The 15795-nt window shown below is 38.5% G+C and overlaps 1 pseudogene; it reads left to right on the top strand.

Annotated features, from left to right (window-relative positions):
- The first annotated feature begins 337 nt into the window (after positions 1–337).
- LOC109575113 (ankyrin repeat domain-containing protein 26-like) overlaps positions 338–15795 on the top strand; it is a 502197-nt pseudogene continuing 486739 nt past the window's right edge.

Raw genomic sequence — 15795 nt, 5'->3', positions numbered from 1 at the left:
TGCTATTGGAAATGAGCCAGCAGATGGCATATTTATTTAGTTTAGTCTTGTTTGCATTTCCAATACTAGAAAGCTTATTGATTGTATGACATTATCTTTAAACTATTACAGTGAACTAATTGTACATACTACTTCTATTCATGTATAGTTTTATGGTAAGGGCTTGTTCATTGGTTCTGAAGTGTAATATTTCTATGTAATGGAATATTCAGATGATTGCTTAAATTAATTCTATCATATATAGATTTTCAAAAATTACATAATTGTGAATTTACAAACACTTAGGCTATACTGAATAGGATATAGTCATTCCTTGATGATTCTAATTGATAGTAACATGATGAGTAGCTATGATTTTGTAAGGTGCTCTGAAACATCAGAGAAGGCAATGGAACCCCACTCCAGTACTCTTGCCTGGAAAATCCCATGGATGGAGGAGCCCGGTGGGCTGCTGTCATGGGGTCGCTAAAAGTCGGACACGACTGAGCGACTTCACTTTCATGCATTGGAGAAGGAAATGGCAACCCACTCCAGTGTTCTTGCCTGGAGAATCCCAGGGACGGGGGAGCCTGCTGGGCTGCTGTCTATGGGGTCACACAGAGTCGGACACGACTGAAGTGACTTAGCAGTAGCAGCAGTTGAAACATCACATCATATTAACTTCATAGTTGTATATAGATTCCAGGGAAAGGGGGAATATTTTATTTATATTCAATAGAAAAACATTATTAGCATTCTTTCACAAATTGCTGATATATTTTCTGTGTCCTTTAATGCTGCTCTTATTTATTTCTGCATCCTTTATAGACAATTACTTGCCAATGCAAAGAGTTTATATAAAAAAGTAAAGTTTAGGTATTGTTTGTATTTTTGAATATTTAATATTAGCCAGAAAAGAATCATTTGTTCTTTTAGGCCTGCAAGGTAAACACCATATGAAAAGAAGAAGGTATAGTAAAAAAAAAAAAAAAAATGAACTGTCAAAAATATTATCCTTGTTGAAAATACTTTGCCAAAGGAATAATGGTAAAATAGAAAATCTTCCTTTGTTGTAGAGAAGTTTACTTTGAATACATCATTTAGAAACACTGTTGATAAAGTTATCCTTTTGATAAAAATCTCTTCTTTTAAGAAATGTCTGTTTTTGTTTTGATATAGAGATTTATCACCTCTGTACACTTGGTGTATTTATACATATTTTAAGCACATTGTGAAACAGTATTGTTTACGTGTAGGTCAAATAACAAATTAATTACGTGAACAAACTGGATGACTTAACTCAGTCATCCGAGACTATTTCTGAGGATGGTGACGTGCTTTACTCTACGAATTCCATGTTCCAAGTAGAACCTCTCAACATGGGGTATAAAAGTAGGACCACAGTGTAAATGTTAATGGAAAGCCTGTCTGTGTATAGAGTAGTGATATATGCACCCCTTGTCAGTACTGCTCTAGAGCCAGGGATATGCTACAGTGCTGTGCATCTCAGAAGTTTGTTTTGCATTAAAAGGACATGAAAGTGAGAGTATACTCTGAGCCACAGGCCTATGATACTCTCACTCACTGTACCTTCTGTTGACTCTTCTTCTTTCCTGTGCCTTCACCCATGGTCAGGCCAGCATTATTTTCCTCCTAGAGTAACTGAACTAATCTCAGGACTTCTTTCCCTGCCACTCCACCTGGCAGAACCTCGGTCTGCACAGCAACTGTAATTATTGCCTATTTTTAAACATTCAGGTCTCATCATGCTACCCTCTTGCTTCAAGCCCAACTGTTGCTTCTCTTTGCTATGTGGTTAAAGGTCACAATTGTGTGGTTCCATCTGGTTTTAGTTTTCACCCTTCTTTCTACATGAATTCTAGAATCAGCTTGTCAGTTCCCTAAAATGTCTGCTGGTCTTAACCTTTTCATTTTCCTTCAGTTCAAAATACTTTGTACTTTCTCTTTTCATTACCTTTTTGATCCAAGGGTTATTTAGATCCATATGATTTAGTTTCCAAATATTGAGAGTTTTCCAGAGATCCTTCTGTGCTCTTGCTTCTCATGATTCATTAGGTGCTTCCAGAGGGGCTCTGGGGCTAGGGCTGATTATTTCCTGCCTTGGAGGCAAGACCTTGCTGACTACCCTGTTCATTCTGCTGGTACCTAGGAATTTTCCAGCCTGGGTCATGAGAATAGACAGAATTCCTGGGATTGAGTGAGCACCAGTCACAGGTTCCTATAGTCTTTTCAGATGGTTTCTCCCTGGTCTCAGGTGGTTTCTCCCAGATGGGCTCTGTTCATTCCTCTGCTGAATACCCGAAGGGCTCCTCCTTAGATCTCCAGGGTCCTTTTTCTCTCTGTTCCACTCTCTCCTCTCCGTGGTTCTGATCTGTGATCTCTGCCCACTTTCACCACAGTTCACCAGACTGTCAGCTTCATCACCTCCTGTCAGGGAGTCTGGTTAACTCAGCTTCCATTCCTTGTCCCTGTGTTGGGGCCTGGAAATTCTCTCAAGGCAGTGAGCTGGGGCATTCCTTAGGCTAACCTCATGTGTTTCCAGGATCATTGTCTTTCATTCCCTGAAGTCCTTTGTCATGAAAATCATTGTTTAATGTATTTTGTCCACGTTGTTTTTGCTTGCTCCCCTCAGGAAGGTAAATCAGTAGCTGTTCACTCTGTCTTGGTTAAAAACATAATGGCAGCTGGAGACTGTCCACAGGGTTGTTCTTCCTACTCTACTTACTACTTCCTGCTCATCCATTTCTCAGTGTGACATCTCTTCCCCAGGGAAATCTTTCTTGGACCCAGTCTACGCCAAGTTCGGTTATGTGATCATAGAACTCTCTTTTCTTAGAGCATCTATCTAAGTTCATAATTATTTTATTTGTCTTTGTATTCTACTAGACTTCAAGCTAAACAAGACCCAGGAGCATCTGTTTCATTTGTAGAGCTTTAGAATAATGTCTTTCACATTATAGACCCTTAATACTTGTTCAGTGCGTGGATGAGTGAACATGAAAGGCACAGTCCTTTATGCTAAAAAATTACTCATATAATTTTTTTTGTTTGTTTCTATCTTTGTTTTCTTCATCATGCAGATTCTGTTAGCTTGTTGAAAATTCAGGATACAATTCTTTTGCAGGAAAGATTAGTAGATTTTCAAAGAAGCCACTGTGAACTACTTAGAGGAGAATTTTACAGAAAGAAAAGTAAGGTTCATGGGCTACAAAAAGAGCTGTCAGAAACCAAAGAAGTGGAATTACAGTTAGAGCAACAGAAAGTGAAGTGGGAACGAGAGCTCAGCAGCTTGAGGTACTGTACACCTCGCTTTTAAAGAAATATTTGAACTATTGTTTCCTTTAATACTGCAGAGACATAGACATGTTGTAAGGACTAACTTATCCTCTAGGATTTTACAGGGGAGAAAGTGTTACTAGTATTGTGGAGTGTGAAATTCTTGGAAATAATATAGCAGGTTCTTAACAGTGAATGCTTCTAATAACTTAATGTACATTTTTCCAAATCATCATTTTCATGAGTATACAGAAGTCCACCATAATGGAAACCCCATTAAATATTTACCAAATTGACTTTCAGTTGTTTTTCACTTTTCTGTATTCTATTTAATACTGCAAGGAACAACTTTTCTATAAATTCATTTCTACCTTTCTAATTATTTTAAATGCATTTTCTTTAATAATATCCTATAATTTGGTCAAAGTATGAGAACTTAAAAATGGTCTGTGATCTATATTTCTAAACTATTCTTAGGAAAGTTTATATTACTTTACACTCCCACCCACAGATTTATGAAGTAGCCATTTTTCTCAAGAGAAGATGAAAACAAAATTTATGCAGTTTTATTCTTAACCCTCTGTCTTAAAACAGTGACCATTATATTGTATTCCCCCAAAATTTACTAAATTTACTATTTTAAACATTGTGAAGAGGGAACGAAAGTTATTGCAACAGTGAAAAACCTCATGATTTTCTAAGAAGAGTTTTAAATTTTGCAGATTCACCTTAAAGCAAGAAGAAGAGAACAGAAGAAATACCAAGATGTTGCATGAAAAAATGAGGGAGCATTTAAGAACAAAAGAAGACCGATATAGTAAAGAAGTTGAAGTGAAACAGTACCTAGAACTCACTTTCCAAGCAGTAGAAGTGAAAGTGAAGACTAAGAGAAATAATCTGAATCAGGTAGAGTAATCTTTGGTGGAAATTTCAAATATGATTTTATCAATATTATTTATAATATCCCCTTTAAAAAAATATCATTTATTTAGTGTCATTTTGTTTAGTGTTATGGGAAATTTTAGGTAAATTGTTAAAAACAAAAGAAAAGAAATTCAAAGTTCCCAAAGTAACAAGGCCGGAAATAAGAATTGCATGATCCTGACGTGCTAGGTGCACTTTTTCGAGCAGAGGGATGAAGAGGTCACAGCAATAGCTCACACAATAGATCTTGAGAAACTACAGGGTTGAGAATGGTGTAGAAACCGGAGGTTAAGCTCTCAGCCCACCTCAGGCAACCGATCCTTCAGCCTTGACAGACCATTCGTGAGTGAATAGGTCTAGAAGAGAAGGGTTGCTGGGAGGGACCATCGTGCCTAATTTTACATCAAGTTGCCTCTGGTCGTCAATCTGGCAGGTGGCTGAGGGTCGTGGACCCCCCTCCCTCTGTGCCCATCAGCCCTCCAGTCCACCTGCCCCATGAACAGCTCAGAACAGGCTCCAGCTTTCTCAGCTGTGTTCTCCCTCACAGCAGAGTAATCAAGGACAGGTGTTAACTGGCATCCTTGAAAGGTGCAGGAATTTTTTTTCCAGCAGTTGGTAGAAACCAGACATTCTTGAAGTTGATTGTCCTTCCTTTGGCAGAGTTCTCGAGTGGCATCTCACAGCAGAGGAATTTGCTTCCACACCCGATGTCCCTCTCAAACATGGACTGGGTCCCATCCCCGAGGTCCTAGCAACAGATCTCCCACAATAAAACGTCTCGGGAAGAGCTCGGGAAAGTAGTATTTTTAATTCAAATCCATTTGTCTAGAGCAGTCAGGTGGTGACATACGATGGCCTCATCCAAGGAGAGGCCTTTAATATTTCCATAGGAATCAATCTCAAAATTTTTGTGACTATCTCAGAGGAGCCGGCACCCTGATTGTGATTTAGGCAAGGAAGACCATGTGTGGTCTACCAAGTCCCTCTGCTTTGGAGTGAAGGTGTCAGTCACTCCACGCACATCATCACCTTCAGTGTCTGAATCAGAGTTCATTCTTGGCTCCACTGTCATTTCTTTAACCAATACCCTGTCAACGATCTTTTCACATCATTTACTGTTTTTCATTTTGTAAAAACTATGACATCAGTTGTAAAAACACTTTTGAACACTTTAAAAATTCGTTTCTTCAGAATAAACTTATAAAAGTGCCTCCCCCACACCAAGTTGGGGAGGAGGGGGGACTCTTGCTACCAATTAAAGATATTCTGGGTTTTGGTAATGATTTCACTTCCTTGATTGATCATTAGGTTAGTTTATCACTTTCCCTAATGGTAAAGAGGTAACTATAGGCAGTTCAGAGACCACATTTTGGGTGTGATTCTTCTACTTGTGAGAAAATGAGCACTCTGCTCTGTGAGTGTCCTATTTCAGTACAAGGAACTTTTGAAAACAGTGATAGATATGACATAATATATATTTAGTGATAGTTATTAAGTGTTTTTCATTGTATTTTCCCCATTTTACTATTTTAAACATTATGGAGAGATAATGAAAGTTATTGCAGCAGCAAATAATCTTATAGTTTTCTAAGAGCTTTCTAAATTTTAGCTTATTTACCATTAGTGTATGTACCATGAATGAAATAGGAAGCTTATTTTGTATTGATATGTTTGTACTAGAGACATGTGGTTTGATGTAAGAAGACTAGTAGAGTCCAAAGACCTGGAGAAAGGCTGCAGCTTACTCATATTTTTAACTTTTTCCTTTCCAGAATCCTTACAGCTAATGAGTTAATTAATGTTTGTAGAAGTGCCTAGTACAGTTGTCAATAGGTATAATTCTTGTAATTGCCTATTAAAATGTTAGAAGGTAGCATATTCTCAAGGAAAAACTTTTGTACAAAATTTAGTCTATTTATAAAGAGTTAAGGCTCTTACTGTGAAGTAGATTTATAGGATGTATCAAATGTAGTGTTTATAAACCTAGAAAGTGGTGTTGTTTATTGAATTATAGTTAATTAGCAATATTCTGTTAGTTTCAGGTATACAGCACAGTGATTCAGATATATATGTATATGTGTGTGTATATTATATAAATGGGGCTTCCCTGTTGGCTCAGACTGTAAAGAATCTGCCTGCAATGCAGGAGACCTGGGTTCAGTCCTTGGGTTTGGAAGATCCCCTGGAGAAGGTGGAGAAGGCAATGGCACCCCACTCCAGTACTCTTGCCTGGAAAATCCCATGGGCGGAAGAGCCTGGTAGGCTGCAGTCCATGGGGTCGCTAAGAGTCAGACACGACAGAGCGACTTCACTTTCACTTTTCACTTTCATGCATTCGAGAAGGAAAAGACAACCCACTCCAGTGTTCTTGCCTGGAGAACCCCAGGGATGGGAGAGCCTGTTGGGCTAAAGTCTAAGGAGTCGCACAGAGTCAGACACGACTGAAGCAACTTAGCAGCAGTAGCAGCAGCAGCCTGGAGAAGGAAATGGCTACCCATTCCACTATTCTTGCCTGGGAAATTCCATGGACAGAGGAGCCTGGCAGGCTATATTCTATGGGGTCCCAAAGAGTTGGACATGACTGAGTGACTAATACACATACACACTCACTCACACATATCTTTGTCTGACTTACATCACTTAGGGTGATAATGTCTAGGTCCGTCCCTGTTGCTGCAAATAGCATTATTTCATTCTGTTTTATGGCTTACTAGTTTTCCATTATATAAATATTCCATATCAGATGCAATTTTTAAGTGTAGTCAGATCTATGAATCTTTTATTTTAAGCCTTCTGGGTTTGTTGTAGTTCAGAGAGAAGCCTTTCCAGTTCTGAGCTTCTTGAAAAGTCTCTTGGGATTTCTTTTTGACTTTCGTGGATTCATTGTCTTCCATTAAATTTTTGAACCTTTGGGAATTTATGCTTGTATAAAGTCTGAGATTTGTATTGAACCTTATTTTTTTCCTGTTGGAGACACACTTGGTGCAGTCTTCTCATTGTATAAACATACAAGTTAGTCTTTCATTTCAGAAGAAATCATGGAATGTCAGTTTACTGAGTACTAGCTAAACATCTCCTTTGTTTCACTTAGGTTTATGATAGTTGTGAAGAAACAAAAGACCTGTTGCACAAAAAGCACATGTTGCAAGAGGAAATTGCCATGCTAAGACTGGAGATAGATGCACTGAAAAATCAGCACCGGGAAAAGGAAGAGAACTATTTTGAGGACATTGACATTCTCAAAGTAAAGAATAATGATCTTCAAAAGGCAATAAAACTGAATGAGGAAATGTTAACAAAGACTATATCCTACTATACAGGCCAGCTTAATGCTCAGACAGCTGAGAATACAGTGCTAAACTCTAAGCTGGAGAATGAAAAAGAAAGCAAACAAAGACTGGAAACGGAAGTAAAATCCTACCGTTCTAGACTGGCTGCTGCCTTACATGATCATGATCAAGGTCAGACATCAAAAAGAGATCTGGAACTTGCCTTCTGGAGAGCAAGAGACGAGTGGTTATGTTTGCGGGAAAAAATGAAGTATGATGTGGCTAATCTAAAAGATAACATCAAGATGCTTTCCCAGCAACCACCTACAGTGGAAAGTATATTCAATAAGCTGAAAATCAAGCTGCATCACATGAGAGATGATCTTAGAGAAAAGACTTTGATGTTAGAATGTGTCCAGAGAGATCTAAGCCAATCAAAGTGTCAAAAGCAGGAAATTGAACACATGTATCAGAATGAACAAAGCAAAGTGAATACATACCTTGGAAAGCAGGAGTCCTTAGAGGACAGATTATCTCAACTCCAGAGTGAAAACATGTTGCTCTGACAGCAACTGGGTAATGCATGAAACAGAGCCAACAGTAAAGAGAAGACGGTCATTAGCATCCAAGACCAGTTTGAGCAGATCATGAGAAAACTTCAGGCTGAATGTGAGAAACAAGGTCTGATGCTCAAGAAAAGAAACAAGGAGTTAATCAAGGAATGGAATCACTTAAAAGAGAGAATGTATTGGTACGAAAATAAGAAAGCAGAAGGAGAAATGAGTATCCAGAAGGAGAAATAATTCTCAGACTTCCTGAAAAAAGTTCAAAGTGATTCTTCATTCTGGCTAAGTGTTGAATCTGCTACTGCTGCTGCTGCTAAGTCGCTTCAGTCGTGTCCGACTCTGTGTGACCCCATAGACGGCAGCCCACCAGGCTCCCCTGTCCCTGGGATTCTCCAGGCAAGAACACTGGAGTGGGTTGCCATTTCCTTCTCCAATGCATGAAAGTGAAAAGTGAAAGTGAAGTTGCTCAGTTGTGTCTGACTCTTAGCGACCCCATGGACTGCAGCCTACCAGGCTCCTCCATCCATGGGATTTTCCAGGCAAGAGTACTGGAGTGGGGTGCCATTGCCTTCTCCAAAGTGTTGAATCTAGTTGAATACAAAAATACACAGGCTGTGAATCTATGGCCTCTCAACCAGCCTAAAAGCATACCTTGTATCCAGCAAATAAAAATTAGACCGAAGAAATCCTTTACTTTGAGTAGGGACATCGTGTCATTTATGAAATGTTAAGAGATTTAGTTCTAAATTGTTAACATAGACAGGTACTGGTAATTTACTCTTTATTAAGGTAATAATTTTAATCTTTATGTTACCACATTTCAGTATCATGACAAAAAAGATAAATGAAATGCTCAAACCTGAAATAAAAATTTTGAAATGAAGCTTCAGTTACCTGGATTATCTTGATAGTCAATTCCAGATTTCCCAGAGGCTGTATTTTATATATCGTACTTTGGCTTCAGTAGCTTATCATAGCTTTTTGTTATATTTGTTGGTACAATTTTATTTTTATTCAAGTCAGTTTGAGTTAATATGGGAAACACTTTAGCCTTGAATAATTTATTCTTTAAGCCTCCCAACTCTTCAAATGCATCTACTTATCATTAAATCATAATTTGGGACTCAGGTGTTGAGTTTTAGCAAAACTATTCTTGATTTAATTTTCCCACTGGTATTTATGATTTATTTAACATTTTTACAAACAATTTCCTCATAATTCTCATTTCAAGTATCAATTACTATCATTTGAATACAAGCTGGTCCTCTAAAAATGAAGGATGGTAGGATTCGTGAGCAGCAGGAATGGAGTGAGTCAGGGAGAGGGTTGTAGGATCTGCAATCTGGAAGCAGGTAGAGGCCAGGTTATCAAGGCTCCTTGAAGGCCATGGGAGCAACCTCATTTTTTAGATTGCATTTTTTTTTATATTGGAATAATCATGATGGTGTGATCACTGACCTATAGCCAGACATCCTGGAATGTGAAGTCAAGTGGGCCTTACAAAGCATCACTATGAACAAAGCTAGTGGAGGTGATGGAATTCCAGTTGAGCTCTTTCAAATCCTGAAAGATGATGCTGTGAAACTGCGGCACTCAATTTGCCAGCAAATATGGAAAACTCAGCAGTGGCCACTGGACTGGAAAAGGTCAATTTTCATTCCAATCCCAAAGAAAGGCAATGACAAAGAATGCTCAAACTACCAAACAATTGCACTTATCTCACATGCTAGTAAAGAAATGCTTAAAATTCTCCAAGACAGGCTTCAGCAATACATGAACCGTGAACTTCCTGATGTTCAAGCTGGTTTTAGAAAAGGCAGAGGAACCAGAGATCAAATTTCCAACATCCACTGGATCATGGAAAAAGCAAGAGAATTCCAGAAAAACACCTATTTCTGCTTTATTGATTATGCCAAAACCTTTGACTGTGTGGATCACAATAAACTGTGGAAAATTCTGAAAGAGATGGGAATACCAGACCACCTGACCTGCCTCTTGAGAAATGTGTATGCAGGTCAGGAAGCAACAGTTAGAACTGGACATGGAACAACAGACTGGTTCCAAACAGGAAAAGGAGTACGTCAAGGCTGTATATTGTCACCCTGCTTATTTAACTTATATGCAGAGTACATCATGAGAAACACTGGGCTGGAGGAAGCACAAGCGGGAATCAAGATTGCCGGGAGAAATATCAATAACCTCAGATATGCAGATGACAACACCCTTATGGCAGAAAGTGAAGAAGAACTAAAAAGCCTCTTGATGAAAGTGAAAGTGGAGAGTGAAAAAGTTGGATTAAAGCTCAACATTCAGAAAACGAAGATCATGGCATCTGGTCCCATCACTTCGTGGGAAATAGATGGGGAAACAGTGGAAACAATAAAGTCAGACTTTATTTTTTGGGGCTCCAAAATCACTGCAGATGGTGACTGCAGCCATGAAATTAAAAGACGCTTACTCCTTGGAAGGAAGGTTATGACCAACCTAGATAGCATATTCAAAAGCAGAGACATTACTTTGCCAACCAAGGTCTGTCTAGTCAAGGCTATGGTTTTTCCTGTGGTCATGTATGGATGTGAGAGTTGGACTGTGAAGAAGGCTGAGCACGGAAGAATTTATGCTTTTGAACTGTGGTGTGGATGAAGACTCTTGAGAGTCCCTTGGACTGCAAGGAGATCCAACCAGTCCATTCTGAAGGAGATGAGCCCTGGGATTTCTTTGGAAGGAATGACGCTAAAGCTGAAGCCCCAGTACTTTGGCCACCTCATGTGAAGAGTTGACTCATTGGAAAAGACTCTGATGCTGGGAGGGATTGGGGGCAGGAGGAGAAAGGGACGACAGAGGATGAGATGGCTGGATGGCATCACTGACTCAATAGACGTGAGTCTGATTGAACTCTGGGAGTTGATGATGGACAGGGAGGCCTGGTGTGCTGCAATTCATGGGGTTGCAAAGAGTTGGACATGGTTGAGCGACTGAACTGAACTGAACTGATGGTTGATTATAATTTTGTGTTAGTTTCAGAGGTACAGCAAGTTGATTCAGTTACTTGTACACTATATCCATTATTTTTCAGTTCCTTTTCCCAGGTAGGTGACTACAAAATATTGAGGAAAGCGGTTAGCTAAGGGCAAAGGTGGGGAGGAGTGATAAATTAGGAGTTTGGGATTAATATAGACACACTACTATATATAAAATAGATAAGCCACAAGGGAATGGCTTCATTTTTCTGCTGAGGTAGGAATCTATTGGAAAGATCTGAGCAACGGTTGGAATATGTGAAGATCTCTGAGTTAATCAAAGCTTCTAATAAAAAAGGAAAGGAAAATATTTCCACATTGTTTCCATAGTGTGGAATTTTCCATCACTTTTCCCACCTACACATTCATTTCTTTCTGGACGTGAGGTGGTGAAGCTCTGCAGATTTATTGGGAGGGGCAAGGTGTGGACAGTGGGGCCACATCCTTTGTCTGAGTAACTTAATATCAGGAAGGCTGGAGGGTGGCCCCTTCTCTGTCTATAACCAGAGTCAGTGAGGAGGAAAAAGAAGATGAGTTGCTGTCTGTGGTGATGGTTTTCAAAGTCCATATGTTGGAGTTACCTATTATTAACATAACATAATAGTAAAGTGGTTTGATAAACTCAGTGAGAGAGCATCTTATTAGGCAGTTTTGAGACAACTTCAACAGGAACTGGATGACGCTGTAAAAAAGCAGTCTATGTTGGAGGCTTAACTGAAAGTCATGTCATGTTATTGTGCTAAGTTTTTGTGCTGAGGCTCAGGATTTGAAGAACAATTGTAAACTACTACAACTACGTCAACTCACAAGTCAGGTATGTATGAAATTGAACGTGTTAACAGTTAATATGTAGGATAAAGTGTTTTAGGACGCTCATTTTCATGGTCAGCTTTCTTCTGTATTTTTGTTACAAGTAACTTACTATAATTTTCTTATCTTTATAATGTACTCATTCCTTAAACTCTGACTTTCAGCCTACCATTTGCATTATATTACTTTTTCCTTATATTATTTATCCTTAGGAAAGTTGAGAATTGTGCCTCATTATTCACACAAGTTGAGAGCCCTTTTTTCCTTTGAAACAATACTTTTAAAAGTGATAGCTGTATTACCATGATGAGGCAAGCCAGATTAAAATCAGAGGATAATATAAATTTAATGGAATATTCAGAAAATTATCATTTCTCATCTTTCCTTTTGTGAGTGGCTGTAGAGTTCTGTATATATTTATTTCATGGATTTCAGAATAACTTGTGCAGAAAGGGTATTATACAAACCAGTTGAAGTTTAGGCATTGCCTTCTTTCCTTTTCATTTTAAGGATATTGTAAAAGCATGGAGGTACACCCACTCAACATGTGTAGTTCAGTATCTCTTAGGCTAGAGAGGTGTAACCGGTGACTACAGTCAATTTTAGAGCATTTCCATCACCCACTAAAAGAAACCCTGCATCCTTTAGCCACCACTCATGGCTTCCCATCTCCCTCAGCCCCAGGCAACCCCCAGTCTAATATCTGTCTCTGTAGACAGGCCTGTCCTAGGTGTTTTATATAAATGGAATTAGCTTTGCTCATTTGATTTCATGTTTTCACAGTTCATCCATGTGATAACAAGTATCAGTTTTTCCATTTCTGTTGGTTGTCAACAGTAAGCTAAGCCATGTATCCATCATCACTTGATGGAACTTTGGGTTGTTTCTGCTTTGGGACTATTAATAATGCTGTTTTGAACATTGATTTCCATGATTCTGTGTGCACATGGTTTTATTTCCCTGTGGTTGGATCTTATCCTCAAAGTTAGCTGGCTGATTTCACCTTTTCTTGGCCTTTGCTCAGACTGTCATTTCTGTCTTTACAGTTTCTTTTCCTCTTCGGTAGTCCTTCATTATTTGAGACCTGGAGCCCAGTCTCTCGTCCTTCGTGGAGCTTTTGTGACTGTCCAGCTCTTTGAGCCTTTTCACATCAGCGCTTGTTACCTAGTCTCTGAGGAAGAGTTTAGCCCCTAATTTTACACTGTTGACATTTCTTGCATGAGGGGGAATCTTGGCTAAGTATACATTGGTGTAATAGGGAATATTTATTGATATGCACATCACTTGTCTTGTATAAATGGACAGTAACAAAGGATTACAAGAATGAGACATTTTTTATTGTTGCTGTTCAGAAAAATGTGTGGATCATCTCTGTAAACTGTTAGGAAATGGGATTTCTTTAACTTTGCAAATAATTCTCTTTGGAATGCAATTCAAATTAGCAAAAAGTCTTAGTACTTCAGAAAAAGGCTTATGGGATTAGAATCCATATTTATAAGATTTATTAATTAGAGTCTTATTCTCACAGTCTTCTTTTGGGAGGGACTTATTAACTTAGCCCTAGATAACTCAGTACAGTATCCCTGAAACTTCTTTAAAATCCTGTGATATTAAAATGGGGGAGGAGTAACAGACATTCTACTAAGAGGTGACTTGTAGTCATTTTATGAAGAAAGATAGAGAAACATTATTGTAGAACAATAAAAGAGCGTAAAATCAAGTGCAATTGTTGTGTGACAAAGATGACAGTGAAGAACATTATTTTGTGACTCTTGGTTTGAACTTCTTTCTTGATTCTCTAAGTAATCCCTAGTCCTACATTCTATAATACAGATATCGTCATACTTATTTGATCCTGAATTTGAGTTAGGCTGTGCTCAGTCCACTTTCTTCACTAGCAAACAGTATCTTATTATTTTTGAAGACTGATGATTTTCCAGCAGAGCTGGAAACTACATCTTCAAAATGTCTGCACCTGGCTGCAAAAAATCAAGTTTTTCAACAGGAGTTATTATCTATGAAACTAATGCAAAAGAAATGTAAAAACTAGGGAAGAAGAAAAAGAAGTTGGAGTAAGAAGTAGTGAACCTCAGATGTCATATAGAAATGAATATGATAGAACACACTCAAGGAGAGCAATATCAGCAGGAGACTGAAGAAAGAGTGAGACAGGATCTTGTAGAGAAATGAAAAGAATGCAACCTATTTTTTCAGGTTAATTTGTTGATCTGTCATATGCTTGAATTCACTTTCACTGTACATTACATTTTAGATCTATACAGCTTACATGTTTTCTCTACCTCCCTTAGAGCAGTTAGTTTTGTTGATTTCTGGAAGGAAGGGAGGCACTTGTTTTCCCTTTAAATATTTCAGTTTCCATCACAGTTATCACTAAATTGATCTTTCAGAATGATTCTCACTAGATAATCCTTTTACTTATAAGACCAATTGGTAAAAAACAAGGTCATTAGGAAGAAAAGAAAATATTGTGGTTTAAAACTGGTACCATCCTCTTGAATTATTCTTAAGTCATCTTGTTCAATTTTTAAAATTTTAAGTTGATCCTCTTATTCTGTGAATTATCAGGTTATATAAGTACTACTATAACAGTGATTCCACTTTAATTTTATAATTCAGATTTAATTCACTTCACATTAATGATAATTGTTTTAAACTTCTGCTCTTTTTTTTTTTTCACCTTTAAAATCACTCTCTGAATCACTGACTCAAAAGTAAAGGGAACAAGTATAATTTTCAAGGTTAATGATTATTTTAAAAATGTTATCTTTTTCAATTTGCCTTAGACACAAGCTGAATTTCAACAGATGAAACTCAGAATTAAAGACTTGGAATCCGAACTGTCCAAAATGAAAAATTTGCAAGAAGATTCTAACAAAGCAGAGTTGGAAAAATATAAGCAACTCTACCTAGTAGAATGTGAAGTTAGAAAGTCATTGGAAGATAAACTAGAAAAGCAAGTCAAAACACAGAATCACAGAAACTAAATTTAGTTCATTAATTTGTCTCTGAAGCCTAATTTTTATAGAGTGGGGTACATGAGATGAGTAGGAAGTGAAAGCTAACTACATGGTCACTGCTAAGCGGACGCTTTAAGACAAATTATTAGTACTGTATCAAGTTTTTCCACACTATGTAAAGGCATACTTATGAAATAGGGGGAAATGAACACATGGGTTAAAGGCAGGATAAATCACAAAGTGGCTAAAAGTAATATAGTGACCTGACTGAGGGGTCTGGAGAATGGAAAGGGCAGATCCCACCTGCAGTGCCTAGTCCAAGTTTCCCCAACTATCTGAAAGCAGAGCACTCCTAGGAAGCCTTTCATAAGCCAAAGCAGCATAAAGCAAAGAAGCAGGTACCCAAGGACACATTCTGCTAGTTGATACATAAAATGAATATGCACAAGTGAAGCACAGGTGCTCCCAGACAGGGCTTTGGGGACTTGATGCTGAGATGTGGGGTGTGGCTTCTGGGGAAAGAGCTCAGTGGGGCCAGTCTCCCTGCTGGGGGAGTGCAATGCCTCTCACTGTAAAACCGTACACTGAACACTGTTTAGGGTTCTCTATCATCAAAAACAGGTACTGACATAGGTCCTTTGTAGAAGTGAAGTAACCTAAAGTGAACTGTGGAAAAGCACGGGGTACTTGTAACTGATCCTGGGGCTGTTTTAGCTCTTTTCAGCCTCATCCTTTGACTTTCTCAGCCTCACTTCAGAATGTGGCTCTAAGTGATACCTCAGAGCCAAAAGCTTAATTTCTCCAAGGTCATGAGTGAAACATGTATACAAGGGTGGTGAAAGCAAATGCTTGAAAGTGGCTTTGTGGGATGGGGTGTTTCTTCATCCCTGAACTGTTTCCTGGAGGCAGGTGTGTCCCAGACGGCAGCAGGTGTCACTGTGAAGCCACCTCC

The sequence above is a fragment of the Bos indicus genome, chromosome 21 (genome assembly GCF_029378745.1).
Source record: "Bos indicus isolate NIAB-ARS_2022 breed Sahiwal x Tharparkar chromosome 21, NIAB-ARS_B.indTharparkar_mat_pri_1.0, whole genome shotgun sequence".
Taxonomy (NCBI): Eukaryota; Metazoa; Chordata; class Mammalia; order Artiodactyla; family Bovidae; genus Bos; species Bos indicus.
This window is presented reverse-complemented; position numbering and strand designations above follow the sequence as displayed.